Source organism: Schistocerca gregaria, chromosome 5, assembly GCF_023897955.1.
Source record: "Schistocerca gregaria isolate iqSchGreg1 chromosome 5, iqSchGreg1.2, whole genome shotgun sequence".
Taxonomy (NCBI): domain Eukaryota; kingdom Metazoa; phylum Arthropoda; class Insecta; order Orthoptera; family Acrididae; genus Schistocerca; species Schistocerca gregaria.
The window spans coordinates 273337263-273352773 of NC_064924.1; the positions used below are offsets into that span (position 1 = coordinate 273337263).

General features: G+C 43.1%; 1 protein-coding gene across 1 annotated transcript in view; it reads left to right on the forward strand.

Annotated features, from left to right (window-relative positions):
- Nucleotides 1-15511, forward strand: part of LOC126271942 (scm-like with four MBT domains protein 1) — a 161551-nt gene that overhangs the window by 7912 nt on the left and 138128 nt on the right. The gene's annotated exons all lie outside the window — the stretch shown is intronic.

Here is a 15511-nt window from a genome sequence, read left to right on the forward strand (position 1 = left end):
GAGGGCAGCGTGGAGAGTAAAAATTGTAGAGGGAGACCAAGAGATGAATACACTAAGCAGATTCAGAAGGATGTAGTTTGCAGTAGGTACTGGAGATGAAGGAGCTTGCACAGGATAGATTAGCATGGAGAGCTGCATCAAACCAGTCTCAGGACTGAAGACCACCACAACAACAACAACATTGATGAAAAACATACTTTTAATATCCACACAAGACTGGCAATAAACAAAGCGTCAAAACTGATCCACAAACTAGCAACCATACAATACTCACTACCTCTGCAGATGCTATGAACGTGTCACACAGCTCTCTTGGAAGCTATAGCATGCTCTGCAGTGAGTGCATGGGCGCACTGTCTGTGTCTTAGTGACCCATAGAAACATAGTGAGACAAAGACAGAGGAACATACTATTCAGGGTGTGGGGTGTTTTGGCACCACATCAGTAGAAGCCTTATGTTTGATTCTGGGGAATTGCCTCATTGACATCACAGCCTGCCACAGAGCAGTGTCATACTGGCTACAGAGGAGCAAACACAACAAGCTTTGAGAAATAACTGGACAACATCATAGGGAAGCACCAGTTAAAGAGCTGGCGCATTAACACATGGCAGTGGGAGTGGGGGACAACCAATAGAGGCCTTCGCGTTTTCTTCTCCTTCGTCAGTATATAGGGACAACTGAAGCTGAAGCTTGCAGATCCAACCTACGACATGGTTCACTTTTGGCTGGCCATGGTCCATACCCTGCACATTTGAATCACGTGGGCTTTAGCCAGAGTGATATGTACTTACGTGAGGTATATGGCCGGCCGCAGTGGTCTAGCGATTCAGGCGCTCAGTCCGGAACCGCGCGACTGCTACGGTCGCAGGTTCGAATCCTGCCTCGGGCATGGATGTGTGTGATGTCCTTAGGTTAGTTAGGTTTAATTAGTTCTGAGTCCTAGGGGACTGATGACCACATTAAGTCCCATAGTGGTCAGAGCCATTTGAACCTTTTTTTTTTTTTTTTTTTTTTTTTTTTTTTTTTTTTTTTTTTTTTTTTTTTTTTTTTAAAAAAAAAAGACCTATAACGGAATATAATGACATCAAAGAAATGTTATGTGACCCAGACAAATGGTGTGCTCTTGGCAACATTGCTGATAAAGTTTCAAGAACACTGTATGATGCCTATAGGCAAGAAAATCCATATGGCAGATCTTGAACAGACACACAGAAAAGATCCTTGGAGGGCACAAACTCTGACACAGCCACAGACACTGATGTAGCTGCAGACACAGAAAATGACAACAGAAACAACAACAACAACAACAACAACATTAGACACAGACTCATAACATATAGGAGTATGACACCAGTAAAGATAAATTAAGTTAGTTATAAGAAAAGCAGTCGTAGCATGTGATTGGTTCATGTACATAAACTGCACTTTAAATATGATGACTAAATAATGTAAAGGAAAATTACTAATATAAGCAACGAAACAATCATTATACATGAGGATATGCCATATGGGTAAGCAAGGCTCGAAGTTTAAGTTCAGAGGCTTCCCTCTTGCATATGGCACTGGTCAAGTGAAACAGCATCACTCACAGAAACATACAACATAACAGCACACATACAACATATAGAACTACGTCTAGATATAGTAACACTAATAGTGCAATGGGTATGCCCTGCATAAGCATGTAAAAGGTGTAATAAGTAGTACAGTTCTTGGACAGTAGAAACAAATACACACACAGTCACTCGTGATGTATTTTATTTAGTAATGCAAGAAGACATAATTTTGTATGCTACTTTATGTGGGAAAGTCACTATGTTTTTGCCGAGGCCCTCCCACCTGGAAAACCAACAACATGAGGTTGTTGTTGTTGTTGTTGTTGTTGTTGTTGTTGTCGTCGTCGTCTTCAGTCCTGAGACTGGTTTGATGCAGCTCTCCATGCTACTCTATCCTGTGCAAGCTTCTTCATCTCCCAGTACCTACTGCAAACTACATCCTTCTGAATCTGCTTAGTGTAGTCATCTCTTGGTCTCCCTCTATGATTTTTACCTTCCACACTGCCCTTCAATGCTAAATTTGTGATCCCTTGATGCCTCAAAACATGTCCTACCAACCGATCCCTTCTTCTAGTCAAGTTGTGCCACAAACTTCACTTCTCCCCAATCCTATTCAATACCTCCTCATTAGTTACGTGATCTACCCACTTTATCTTCAGCATTCTTCTGTAGCACCACATTTCGAAAGCTTCTATTCTCTTCTTGTCCAAACTATTTATTGTCCATGTTTCACTTCCATACATGGCTACACTCCGTACAAATACTTTCAAAAAAGACTTCCTCACACTTGAATCTATATTCGATGTTAACAAATTTCTCTTCTTCAGAAATGCTTTCCTTGCCATTCCCAGTCTACATTTTATATCCTCTCTACTTCGACCATCATCAGTTATTTTACTCCCTAAATAGCAAAACTCTTTTACTACTTTAAGTGTCTCATTTCCTAATCTAATTCCCTCAGCATCACCCGATTTAATTTGACTACATTCCATTATCCTCGTTTTGCTTTTGTTGATGTTCATCATATATCCTCCTTTCAAGACAATGTCCAGTCCATTCAAATGCTCTTCCAAGTCCTTTGCTGTCTCTGACAGAATTACAGTGTCATCGGCGAACCTCAAAGTTTTTACTTCTTCATGAATTTTAATACCTACTCCAAATTTTTCTTTTGTTTCTTTTACTGCTTGCTCAATATACAGATTGAATAACATCGAGGAGAGGCTACAACCCTGTCTCACTCCTTTCCCAACCACTGCTTCCCTTTCATGCCCCTCGACTCTTATGACTGCCATCTGGTTTCTGTACAAATTGTAAATAGCCTTTCGCTCCCTGTATTTTACCCCAGCCACCTTTAGAATTTGAAAGAGAGTATTCCAGTCAACATTGTCAAAAGCTTTCTCTAAGTCTACAAATGCTAGGTACGTATGTTTGCCTTTTCTTAATCTTTCTTCTAAGATAAGTCGTAAGGTCAGTATTGCCTTGCGTGTTCCAGTGTTTCTACGGAATCCAAACTGATCTTCCCCGAGGTCCGCATCTACCAGTTTTTCCATTCGTCTGTAAAGAATTCGCGTTAGTATTTTGCAGCTGTGACTTATTAAACTGATAGTTCGGTGATTTTCACATCTGTCAACACCTGCTTTCTTTGGGATTGGAATTATTAAATTCTTCTTGAAGTCTGAGGGTATTTCGCCTGTCTCACACATCTTGCTCATCTGATGGTAGAGTTTTGTCATGACTGGCTCTCCCAAGGCCGTCAGTAGTTCTAATGGAATGTTGTCTACTCCGGGGGCCTTGTTTCGACTCAGGTCTTTCAGTGCTCTGTCAAACTCTTCACGCAGTATCGTATCTCCCATTTCGTCTTCATCTACATCCTCTTCCATTTCCATAATATTGCCCTCAAGTACGTCGCCCTTTTATAAACCTTCTATATACTCCTTCCACCTTTCTGCCTTCCCTTCTTTGCTTAGAACTGGGTTGCCATCTGAGCTCTTGATATTCATACATGTGGTTCTCTTCTCTCCAAAGGTCTCTTTAATTTTCCTGTAGGCAGTACCTATGTTACCCCTAGTGAGATAAGCTTCTACATCCTTACATTTGTCCTCTAGCCATCCCTGCTTAGCCATTTTGCATTTCCTGTCGATCTCATTTTTGAGATGTTTGTATTCCTTTTTGTCTGCTTCATTTACTGCATGTTTGTATTTTCTCCTTTCATCAATTAAATTCAATATTTCTTCTGTTACCCAAGGATTTCTAGCAGCCCTCGTCTTTTTACCTACTTTATCCTCTGCTGCCTTCACTACTTCATCCCTCAGAACTACCCATTCTTCTTCTACTGTGTTTCTTTCCCCCATTCCTGTCAATTGTTCCCTTATACTCTCCTTGAAACTCTGTACAACCTCTGGTTCTTTCAGCTTATCCAGATCCCATGTCCTTAAATTCCCACCTTTTTGCAGTTTCTTCAGTTTTAACCTACAGGCCATAACCAATAGATTGTGGTCAGAGTCCATATCTGCCCCTGGAAATGTCCTACAATTTAAAACCTGATTCCTAAATCTCTGTCTTACCATTATATAATCTATCTGATACCTTTTAGTATCTCCAGGATTCTTCCATGTATACAACCTTCTTTTATGGTTCTTGAACCAAGTGTTAGCTATGATTAAGTTATGCTCTGTGCAAAATTCTACCATACGGCTTCCTCTTTCATTTCTTAGCCCCAATCCATAATCATCTACTATGTTTCCTTCTCTCCCTTTTCCTACTGACGAATTCCAGTCACCCATGACTATTAAATTTTTGTCTCCCTTCACTACTTGAATAATTTCTTTTATCTCATCATACATTTCATCAATTTCTTCATCATCTGCAGAGCTAGTTGGCATATAAACTTGTACTACTGTAGTAGGTGTGGGCTTTGTGTCTATCTTGGCCACAATAATGCGTTCACTATGCTGTTTGTAGTAGCTTACCCGCACTCCTATTTTTTTATTCATTATTAAACCTACTCCTGCATTACCCCTATTTGATTTTGTATTTATTACCCTGTATTCACCTGACCAAAAGTCTTGTTCCTTTCTCCTGATAACGACGTCCTCCTGAGTAGTCCCCGCCCGGAGATCCGAATGGGGGACTATTTTACCTCCGGAATATTTTACCCAAGAGGATGCCATCATCATTTAATCATACAGTAAAGCTGCATGTTCTCGGGAAAAATTACGGCTGTAGTTTCCCCTTTCTTTCAGCCATTCGCAGTACCAGCACAGCAAGGCCGTTTGGTTAATGTTGCAAGGCCAGATCAGTCAATCATCCAGACTGTTGCCCCTGCAACTACTGAAAAGGCTGCTGCCCCTCTTCAGGAACCATGTGTTTGTCTGGCCTCTTAACAGATACCCCTCCGTTGTGGTTGCACCTACGGTACGGCCATCTGTATCGCTGAGGCACGCAAGCCTCCCCACCAACGGCAAGGTCCATGGTTCATGGGGGGGAACATGAGGTTATAGTTCTATAACTTAAATGTTACTTTTTTTTAACAGTTAAAGAAAATTTGTAGATCATCCCTTTTTTATTTTTCTATTATGTTATTCTAAATTACTAATGTTTATTACTTTAACTCCTACAACTAAGTTATTTTTTTTTCTGTAATTGATTGTTGTTACCCTTGTATTATTGCTCAAAACAAATTCTTCTAGTAGTGTGGAACAATGTAAAATTGTATACTGTATGACCAGTTTTTTAAAATCTTGGACAGCAAACCTAAAATAAATGCAATGAAATGTCAGTACTACTACCTGCTTTTGTTAACCCACATGTAAAGCTGTATTTAAAAGCCCGTAACACATCCTAGCCCAACACCCTCCCTCCCTCTCCCCCCTTTTGAGCTCACTACCCTGGTGGAAGGACAGGGTGAAAGTGCAACTCCCCTGATAAATGGCTCCCATACCACAGTGGAACATGAATGGATTCAGTACTCATGTGGAGGAACTGAAACTCCTAGCCCAGGCACACTGTGTAGGTGCCTGTTCACTAGAGACACATTTTGAAGTGCTGATGCCCCTGTGCTAAGCAGCTACACCCTCCACCAGAAGGATGACCTGACTGTTGAAAGAGCCAAGGGAGATGTCACTGCTTTTGTTACTGCCATGCACCACTCCTCTGCTCACGCCTTGGTTACTGATCTACAAGCAGTAGCCATTGAAGTTCATATGGATCAGAGGATTACTGTCTGCCCACTGTATTTACTTCCACAGGGTGTGATGGACTCTGAGACTGTCTCAGGTCTTGTAGAACAATTCCACCACCCATTTCTCATACCAGGTGATTTCAGTGCCAATAATGTATTATGGAACTTGAACTATATTTAGTTTGGAGAGCCTTGTAATGTCCCAGGGCCTATGTGTATCCTCAACTGAGGCCATCCCACATGTTTTTCAGCTGCTACTGGGTTGTCCTCAGCCATTGACCTCTCTTCCTGCTCTCCATCCCTCGCAAATTCTGCTCAAAGGGAAGCAACTGATTCCCTTCATTCCAGTGACCATTTCCAAAGGTCTCACCTTTCCCTTCACTCCCAAATTCAGTCATGCAGACTTGTTAAAGGCCTTCTCTTCTTCTCCTGGTCTCTATAGTGGAAACACTTTTTCGTCACCAACCCTACCAATCAGACTCAACCAAACACCAATGTTGAACTGTGCCTAACTCAGTTCACTCCTCCATCCAACCGTGATCCACCCCCACTGCCCCCAAATCACCTCCTGTTAACTTTCCAGAATTTCTTAACCTCAAGCCTGGCCTCACTATCATTCCCCAAATCCCTCAACATGCAAGCTTATGTTGTGTCTGCAGGAAGAATTTGCAATCCACCATCTAAAAACCTATCCTGACTTAATAATCCTACCTACTGACAAAGGCTCCACCACTGTTGTTTTGAACTGCAAGGATTACCTGGCAGAAGGACTCCACCAGCTGTAGCTACTTCCACCCATAGTGACCCAATTCCAGAAATCCAGCAGGATGTCCAGTCACTCCACAAATCGTTAGGTCCATCCCAGAACCTCTCCCCAGAGTCCATCTCTCTGCTCAACCCTACCACTCCCCTCACTCCTACCTTCTACATGCTTTTTAAAGTCCATAAACCCAACCATCCAGGAAGCCCCATTGTAACCGGTTACTGTGCCCCCACTGAGAGAATCTCTGCTCTCTTAGACAATCACCCTCAACCCAATACCCGGAACCTACTTTCTATATAAAAGACACCAACCATTTCCTCCACCGGCTCTTCACAGTTCCTTGACCACATGGCGCCCTGCTCATCACTATTGATGCCATCTCCCTTTACACTAACGTCCCTAATGCTCACAACCTTATCTCTATCGAGCACTACCTTTCCCAACCCCTAAGGATTCTAAACCAACAACCTCCTTTCTAGTCATCAAGATCATCCTTATCCAAAATTACTTCTCCTTTGAAGGCATTACTTACAAACAAATCTTGGGTACGGCTATGGACCTGTCCTGTGCCAACCTATTCATGGGGCATCTACAGAAATGCTTCCTAAATACCCAGAATTCTAAATCCCTCACCTGGTTCAGATTCATTGGTGACATCTTTGCAGTCTGGATTGAAGATGAGGACACCCTGTCCACATTCCTCCAGAACCTCAACTACTACTCCCCCATTTGCTTCATCTGGTCCTATTCAACACAACAAGCCACCTTCCTAGATGATGACATCCACCTCAGAGATGGCTACATCAGTACCTCCATCCGTATCAAACCTACTAACCTCCACCAATACCTCCGCTTTGACAGCTGCTGCCATTCCATACCAAGAAGTCCCTTCCATACAGCCTGGTCACCCATGGTCATCGCATCTGTAGTCCGTCTCGAAATACACCAAGGGTCTCACTGATGCCTTCACAGACTGTAATTGTCCTCCCATCCTTGCACAAAAACAAATCTCCCTGCCGTATCTTTCCAGTCTCCCACCACCTTCCAAAATCTCACTGTCTGGCCACAGAGGAGCATTCCTCTTGTAATTCATTACCACCCAGCACTGGAGCAATTGAATTACATCCTCCGCCAGATTTTTGACTACCTCTCGTTGCACCCTAAAATGAGAAATATCCTGCCCCCCTATCCTTCCCACCTCTCCCACAGTGGCGTTCCGCCGTCCACCGAACCTACATAATATACTCGTCCATCCTTACACAACCCCTGCTCCCAACCTCTTACCTCATGGTTCATAACCCTGTAATAGATCTAGATGCAAGACCTGTCCTGTACATCCTCCCACCACCACCTACTGTAGTCCAGTCACAAACATCACCTATCCCACCAAAGGCAGGGCTACCTGTGAAACTATTCATGTGATCTACAAGCGTAGCTGCAACCACTGTGCTGCATTCTATGTGGGCATGACAACCAACAAACTGTCTGTCCACATGAATGGCCACTAACAAATTGTGGCCAAGAAACAAGTGGACACATGCTGCTTAACATGACATCCTTCATTTCAGTGGCTGCTTCACAACCTGTGACATATGGATCCTTCCCACCAACACCAGCTTTTCTGAATTGTGTAGGTGGGAACTTTCCCTACAATACAGTCCCGTAAGCCTCCTGGCCTCAAACTTTGTTAGTCACTGCCCTCACCCATCCAGCCCCTTCCCTGTTCCCATTCCAGCTGCACAGCCGTCATTCCACCACCTCATCCAGTCTTTTTATTTCTCACCTTTGGCACTACCCCCCCCCTCCCCCCCTCTACACCTCTTGCCTGCCCTCCGTCTAAGCTGCAGTACTTCAGTGCCCGCCATCCCTACCTTACTATCCCTCCCCTTCCCCGTCCCAGCCTCCTCCTTACCTCCATCCAGTCACCACCTCCATCATGCACTGTTGCTGCTGCTTGCAGTTTGGCTTCAGTTGCCTGAGGCTGCAATAGTGTATGTGTGTGTGTGTGTGTGTGTGTGTGTGTGCATCTGCCATCTTTTTTTGATGAAGACCTTACTGGCTGAAAACTTTATTTTGTAGTGCCTGTCCATGACTCAGCATCTCTGCTATATGGTGTGTAGCAACTTTCCTTTTCATAATATTGTTACATTCCATCATGGATTTTCCATTTTTTACCAAATTTAGTAAGGTGTATGCAGAATGAGCTACTTGGTTTGGAGTCTGAAGGACACTGTATCAAGGATCATCTGCCCACAACACACAGCTATGTGACCTTGCAGATTGTTGATGCAGTATCTGATGCCTCAAATTCTCCCCACCGATAATTATACTTATTAGTATTGACCCTACTTCTTTCCACATCCTCATGTATTTTAGTGTTTTTTATTATCCACACCTACCCATGGCACACATACTTCCGATCCTCTATGAAACTCATCCTCCTCCTCCTTTCTTCCATTATCCCATCACACACACACACACAGACCTCATCTCCCACATTTGTTCATATTTTTGCTTATCTGTGCATGTTTTTGTGTGTGTACATGTTTTTGATGCGTCTTTTCAATTATCCATCTCCCCTAACAACATTTTAACATCTTATTTTGCCCATTTCCACGTCATTCCCATTTCCCCCATGCCATCCTTGCAAAATGAAGCCCTGCTCCATCTTTCTGCATCAGTTCAGAAGAGTATCCCTTTCCCTGGATAAAACTCAGTCCCACATCCTGTGTCTTAAATGCTGCCTAAATCATGGTATCCTCCCTAAAGGCCTAACCATAAAAATTCCTTTCTCTGGATCCCACCCCTCCATTTACAATGACCTTCAGTTTTTTTCAGATCCCGCAAGTCCCAGATTCTCACAAACCTGGCACTGTACACCTCCATGGGACAGGCAATACCAGAACCACCTCTGCTCCCACTGCATGATTTTGCTACTACACATTCCCTGCTACATACATCACATCTCTGTGATTGAATTACTTGCTCCCCAGCACCTGTAGGAGTATTCCTCACACCACCTCTATAAGTTATTGAACTTGCTTACATCCTACTTCCACCTAGGGGCACCACTATCCAATCCCTATCCTACTGTAAATGGTCCTCTTTGTCAACCCCTAATAGAACCCGAAGCCTGCCTAGCTGACCTTTCCATCTTGCCACATCCCCCAAAACTCTCTACCAACTCTCCACCAGATCCGCAGCTGTAACTGTTCTGTAACACTGTTTGTTAACCTTTCCATGAAAACCTTCAGCCCCACAGAAGTTTGTCCTCTCCAAAGACACCACTTTTAGCCCTACACCCGAATTTAACCCTGTTGGTCTTGTTAGAAACCTACTGTTCTTCACCCGATCTCTACAGTGGAACAACTTCTTTTCCACCAATCCCACCAACCAAAGCTGAACTAATCCCAACATTGACTCTCCCTCTACCGGTTCATACCACCATCCAACTGTGATTCCCCTCCCCCGTAACCACCTGCTGGTCACCTTCCAGAAATTCCTTACCTCCAACTTGACCTCACCATCCTTAAGCAGGTCTCTTCCTCAGAACACCAAGCTGTTAGCAGAAGAAAGACAGCCGTACTCTACCTCAGAACAAATCCTGACCTAGTCATCCTACCTGCAGACCAAAGTAGAAGTCCAGCAAAACCTCCAGTCCTCGCTTAAAGGCCATCCTTCCCAAAACCTCTCCCCTGAACCAGTTTCCCTCCTCCTTTGTCTCCTCACACACCCATCTTCTACATGCTGCCCAGTATCAACAAACCGAACAGTCCTGGACTCTCCTTTGTATCTGTCCCCACTGAATGAATTTCAGCCCTCATTGACCAACACCTCCAACCAATTGCATGTAATTTAGCCTCCCACGTCCTGTTGATGCCACCTCCGTATACACTAACATCCCTCATGCTCACTGTCTTACCGCTACTGTATACTACCTTGCTCAGTTTCTTCGGATTCCAAACCCAATGCCTCCTTCCTGACACACCTCTCTAATTTCATCCCAACTCACAAATACTTCTCCTTTGAAGTGTGGTGTACAAAAAAATCCGCAGTAAAGCTATGGGCACCTGCATGGCACCCTCCTATGCCAACCTGTTTATGGGTCATCTAGACGAGACCTTCGTAGCCTTCCAAATGCCAAACCCGTAGTCTGGTTTAGGTTCTTTGATGTTATCTTTATGATCTGGACTCAAGACCTAGACAATATGTCTTCATTCTTTCATAATCTCAACACCCTCTCTTTCATCTCCTTAACCTGGTCCTCCTCAACATTGTGTGCCACATTCCTGGATGTTGACCTCCTCTACACCTCTGTCCATGTGAAACCCACCAACCACTAATAGTACCTGTATTTTGACAGCCTTCAATCCCTTCCATACCAAAAAATTCATCCCAAGCTGGAGTGGTTCCTTTGAAAGGGCATGGCAGATTTCCTTCCTCCATTTTTCCCGAATGTGGACTTGTCAGCAGGATGTCGTTGTCAACAGGATGTTAAATACTAGTTTCCTTTTCCTCGGTCTCTTTCAGGGATATGAGGCAAGGGGCTAGAAGTAAGGGCAGGGTAGGGATGGATATGGATATTGTGTAGCTTTGGGTGGGCGGCAGAATACCCTTTTGGGAGGGATGGGGAGGATATTTCTCATTTCAGGGCATGATGAGAGGTAGTTGAAACACTAGTGGAGAATGTGATTCAGTTTCCAGTCCTGGGTAGTAGTAAGTCACAAGAAGAGTGGTCCTTGGTGACTGGGCTATGGGTAAGTGGGCAAGATGAGACAGGCACGGGAGATCCATAGATCCATTTCTGTACAAGGTTGGTAGGGCAATTTCTGTCTGTGAAGGCCTTGGTGAGAACCTTGGCATATTTGGAGAGAGACTGCTCATCATTACAGATGTTACAACCTCAAGTGGCCACATTTGATGTGGACGGAGGTACTAATATAATCATCTTTGAGTTGTAGGTTGACATTGAGGAAGGTGTGTTGTGAGCCTGAGGAGATGCAACTGGGGCAGCAGGTGTTGAGATTCTGCAGGAAAGTGCATAGGCTGTCCTCACCTTTAATCCAGATCATGAGGATGTCATCAATGAGTCTGATTCAGGTGAGGGGTTTGGGTTTTTGGGCAGTTGGAAATGATTCCTCTATATGGCCCTCCGGCACCTTTCTGATTTTGCACTAGAACTGCACCCTATCTCATAACAGCTAGTGTCTGTGTGAAGTTTCGTCTAAGCATTCTTGTCATACAATGCTAGGAATGGAGAAGATGATGGTTCATCCTTAAGGACAAGTAAATACCTTTCTTGTACCTCATTCCAGGAAAATTTTGTATCCCCCTGCAGTAGTTCTTGCAAGTTACAGAAGGCCTTTATGTATCGCCTGCAGTAAAAGCTCATTTTTACATAGCAGATGTGCTAAAGAATCAAAAAATCTGTGATTGCTTGCATTTTCTCTGGATCGGGACGGACACCATCGCCACTCACTAGATGCTCCAAGATCTTTATTTCTTTGGTGGCGAAGAGGCACTTTATCTGATTCAGGGGGGATTCTGCAGTCTCAACAACCTGCAGTCAGGCGACTTAGATGATCAAATGTGTTTGTGAAAACAACAGTGTCATCCAGATAGCAAAGTTGCATCATCTGTTTAAGGCATCAAAGCAGGTTGTCCATCATATATTCGAAGGTGGCTGGAGCATTATACAGTCCAGCAGAGACTATCACATGATAGGAAGGAGTCCTTTTCCGGTCTCAGTATTGCCAATTTAAGTTTGCTAGTAGACTGTCTGCATGTCCATAGTTGAAAAATGCTTTGCTACTTTCAAGCAGCCTCTGGTGCCATTAATGGGTGGCAATGGATACATATCTTTCTTCAGAATTTTTTTCAGTTATCGGTACTTCATGTAGAAATGCCACGTACTGTCCTCCTTCACAAGAACCACACGGACACCAAGGACCATCTGAAGGTTCAAAGATATTATTTTGCAGCATCTTCTCCACTTCCTCCTGGATTATCCATCATTCAACAAGCATCACACTAAATGAGTGGCTAATTGGTGGATCGTCCCCAGTGTTGTTACAGTGTTTTGCCTTGGACTGCTTGGTCTGTCGTTTCTCCACTTCAGATCCGAAAACTTTAAAAAATCACCAACGTTGTTCCTTGTTTGGGTCAGATCCTGTTGTCAGTTCAACAGTAGCTTCCTCTTTTGTGTTGTCCGTAGTGGTAGCAGGGAGGAAGCAGCTGCCTTTCCTTGACTGGTTCCACTATCCCAACCACATACTTTTTGGTTATGAGATGTGGCTGCTTGTGACAATTTGTGATTCAAAATTCTCCTTCCTACCGACAATGGTTATGGTTGCTGCAGGCATGTAGGTTTCTTCTGTAGCCTTGAGTTGCTTTCTGCGGTTGTGTAATTAAGCATCTCTGTTGACAGTGGAACTCACCTTGTTGGTGACTAGATAACAAAGTCCTCAATGGCAAACTATTGCCCAGAATGATCTACATTATTTGTGCTGATTGATAGCTTTGTCAGTCTGCAGTTCTGATCTTTCATAATGTATGACTGCTTGTAATGCCTACAAGTAGTCCCATCCAAGAATAACATTGTGACTACCTTCTGTTAAAATTACATATTCGAAGGGCTACATTCTGTCATTCTTGTAATACATCTTCCTGTCACCTGGATGTATTTCCCACTTGTGACCTTCAGCATAATCGCTTTCATATCACAGAACACGGTCTCCTTTAACTGGTGGTGATAAGCATTTGGCATTACAGAAAAAGAAGTCCCTGAGTCAGCTAGCACCCAAGCAGGTTGGCTGTAATGATGACATCAACGAGATTTCCTGTCTTCTTGGTAACTGTCATCGTTACCGAATTTTCATCCATGGCCGCTTCATCTCCGTAACTGGTCGCTTCACTTACTTTTTCCAAATTCGGTGGCTCGGCAAGCAGTTGGTTTCTCTGTGAGGTGACGGGGAATGGCATGTTAGGGAGTGACTCCATCCAGGATACAGAATTGACTTTGTCCCACAAGTTTGACCATTGGCATCTGCCGTTAACTGGCGGGAATAAGACTGTTGTGATGATTGATGTCTTGCGGCATAGTAGTCATAAGTTTCTCGTGTTATTTTTGTGCAGTAGTGTACAATGTGTCCAGGTCATTCGCAGTGAAAGCAGACTGGCATGTTGCCCCCCGTTTTGCAAATGTCTGTTCTTCTGTGGGTTGCTGTGCTTGGCGGAAGAGTTATGTGTACCTATGTTTGTCAAATGGCAGAGTCCATTCTTCATGCTGCATTGAGGTTGGTGCCAAGGGACGATATACATCTTCTTTCATGTTCTTTGTTACCACGTGATGTATAGAGTCAACATTCAAAGTCACTATTTTTTGTGTTCTAGATCCAACTGACTGCGATAAGGAAAGGTTATGTTGGTCTTCCACAACTGTCGTAGGGACCACGGTCAGGAGTCGATCGTACTTCTCGTGTCAGACTGCTTTCTGCTGCATTTCCTCGATGCATTGACACCACTTGATGAATTTTTCAGTTGTTGTGACATTCTTTACCAGAAGAGTTTGTGCATGTCTTCTGCGACTGCTTTCAACAATTGTGCAATTTTGTCAGCTTCCCTCATATTCATACTCAAAGCTGCAAAAGTACAAAATATTCTGTATATGGAACTGCATCATTTCTTCATGACATTGAGCCCTTTTCTTCAATTGTTCCTGTGCTATGCCAAGCCAACTTCTAACTTGCTGCAGGTTGTCACCAAATTGTTTAGTTCAGCCTGGAATATATCCCAGCTATTAAGCTTCCCTTCATTGTTCTCGAACCATAGTTGGGATGTGCTATGTGCTGTCCGAGACAAAGTATACATTTGCAAAGCACATCATGTTGCCATATGATTCAGTCAAATCCTTTCACCCACTTCATTGGGTTCTGACCAGAGTCCCTGGTAAACACTCATAGGTACCTTATGTGCAGCTGATTTACTGCTGGTTTGGAATCTGCTGGTTTCATGAGTATAAGTACTGGACATCTCCACCACACAGTATCACATTGTTACCAGAATGAAGTCCAAATCTGAAAGCAGTGTCATCATTGAATTACAATGCTTATCACTGGAAACATATTTATTTCAAACACCAAGATGCAGCCAGAACAGAACTGGCATTGTGCATGGAGAGTGCAGTTGTTCATGCAGACTACAGAAATTTCAGAATGTTGGTATTGATTCATTCACTGAATATTCCCAAATATGCACACATTACAAATATAAATGATATTTCAGTAACCTTCCATTAACTACAAGTACTAAATAACAAATAATTGCTGATGGTCAGGTGTGAACTGGTGGCTCACAGCACTCCAGCCAGGGACACTTACCATACATCACATTGCCTACACCCTAGATTGTGCCAATATTTACTTGATTACAGTTTCATTTGTCAAAATATATCATGCAACTTTGTAACTAACATTTCTATTTGCCATGTAGCCACCAGAAAATTTTGAATCCCTGAATTTAGATATTCAGGTAATGTGTAGAAAAAGTGGTTAATGAGGTATGTTTTAATTTTCTTTTGAGTTGGTAGGATCCCAGCTAGATGAGAGCTTGTTGCAACTCTGGATCCTGGACAAGGAGGCTAAATTTATGTGTCAATTGTTTGTCTTGTATTGTGACTGTGTATATTTCAGTTCAGTGAAAGTGATTTTTATTTCAAGAAACATAAACTATTAAGGAGTAAATATATTGGGAAGTGAGTGTAAGAATTTCATAATAAGGTTTCTTCAAGATGTACGATTACCTGAAAGTCTGTTACTCATGTTTCCTGACGCCACCATTAGAAGAATTTGTTAATGTTAATATTCTTAAGTGTATGAGAATTCCCAGTGTACGTGATAACTTCTGGTTTCTCCATGTCTGCTCTACAGAAGTACATTGCTAATTTAAACTGTGTAACGATAACATCCATACCAGTGGTTACATGAGATTCATATACCAGTGGTTACATGAC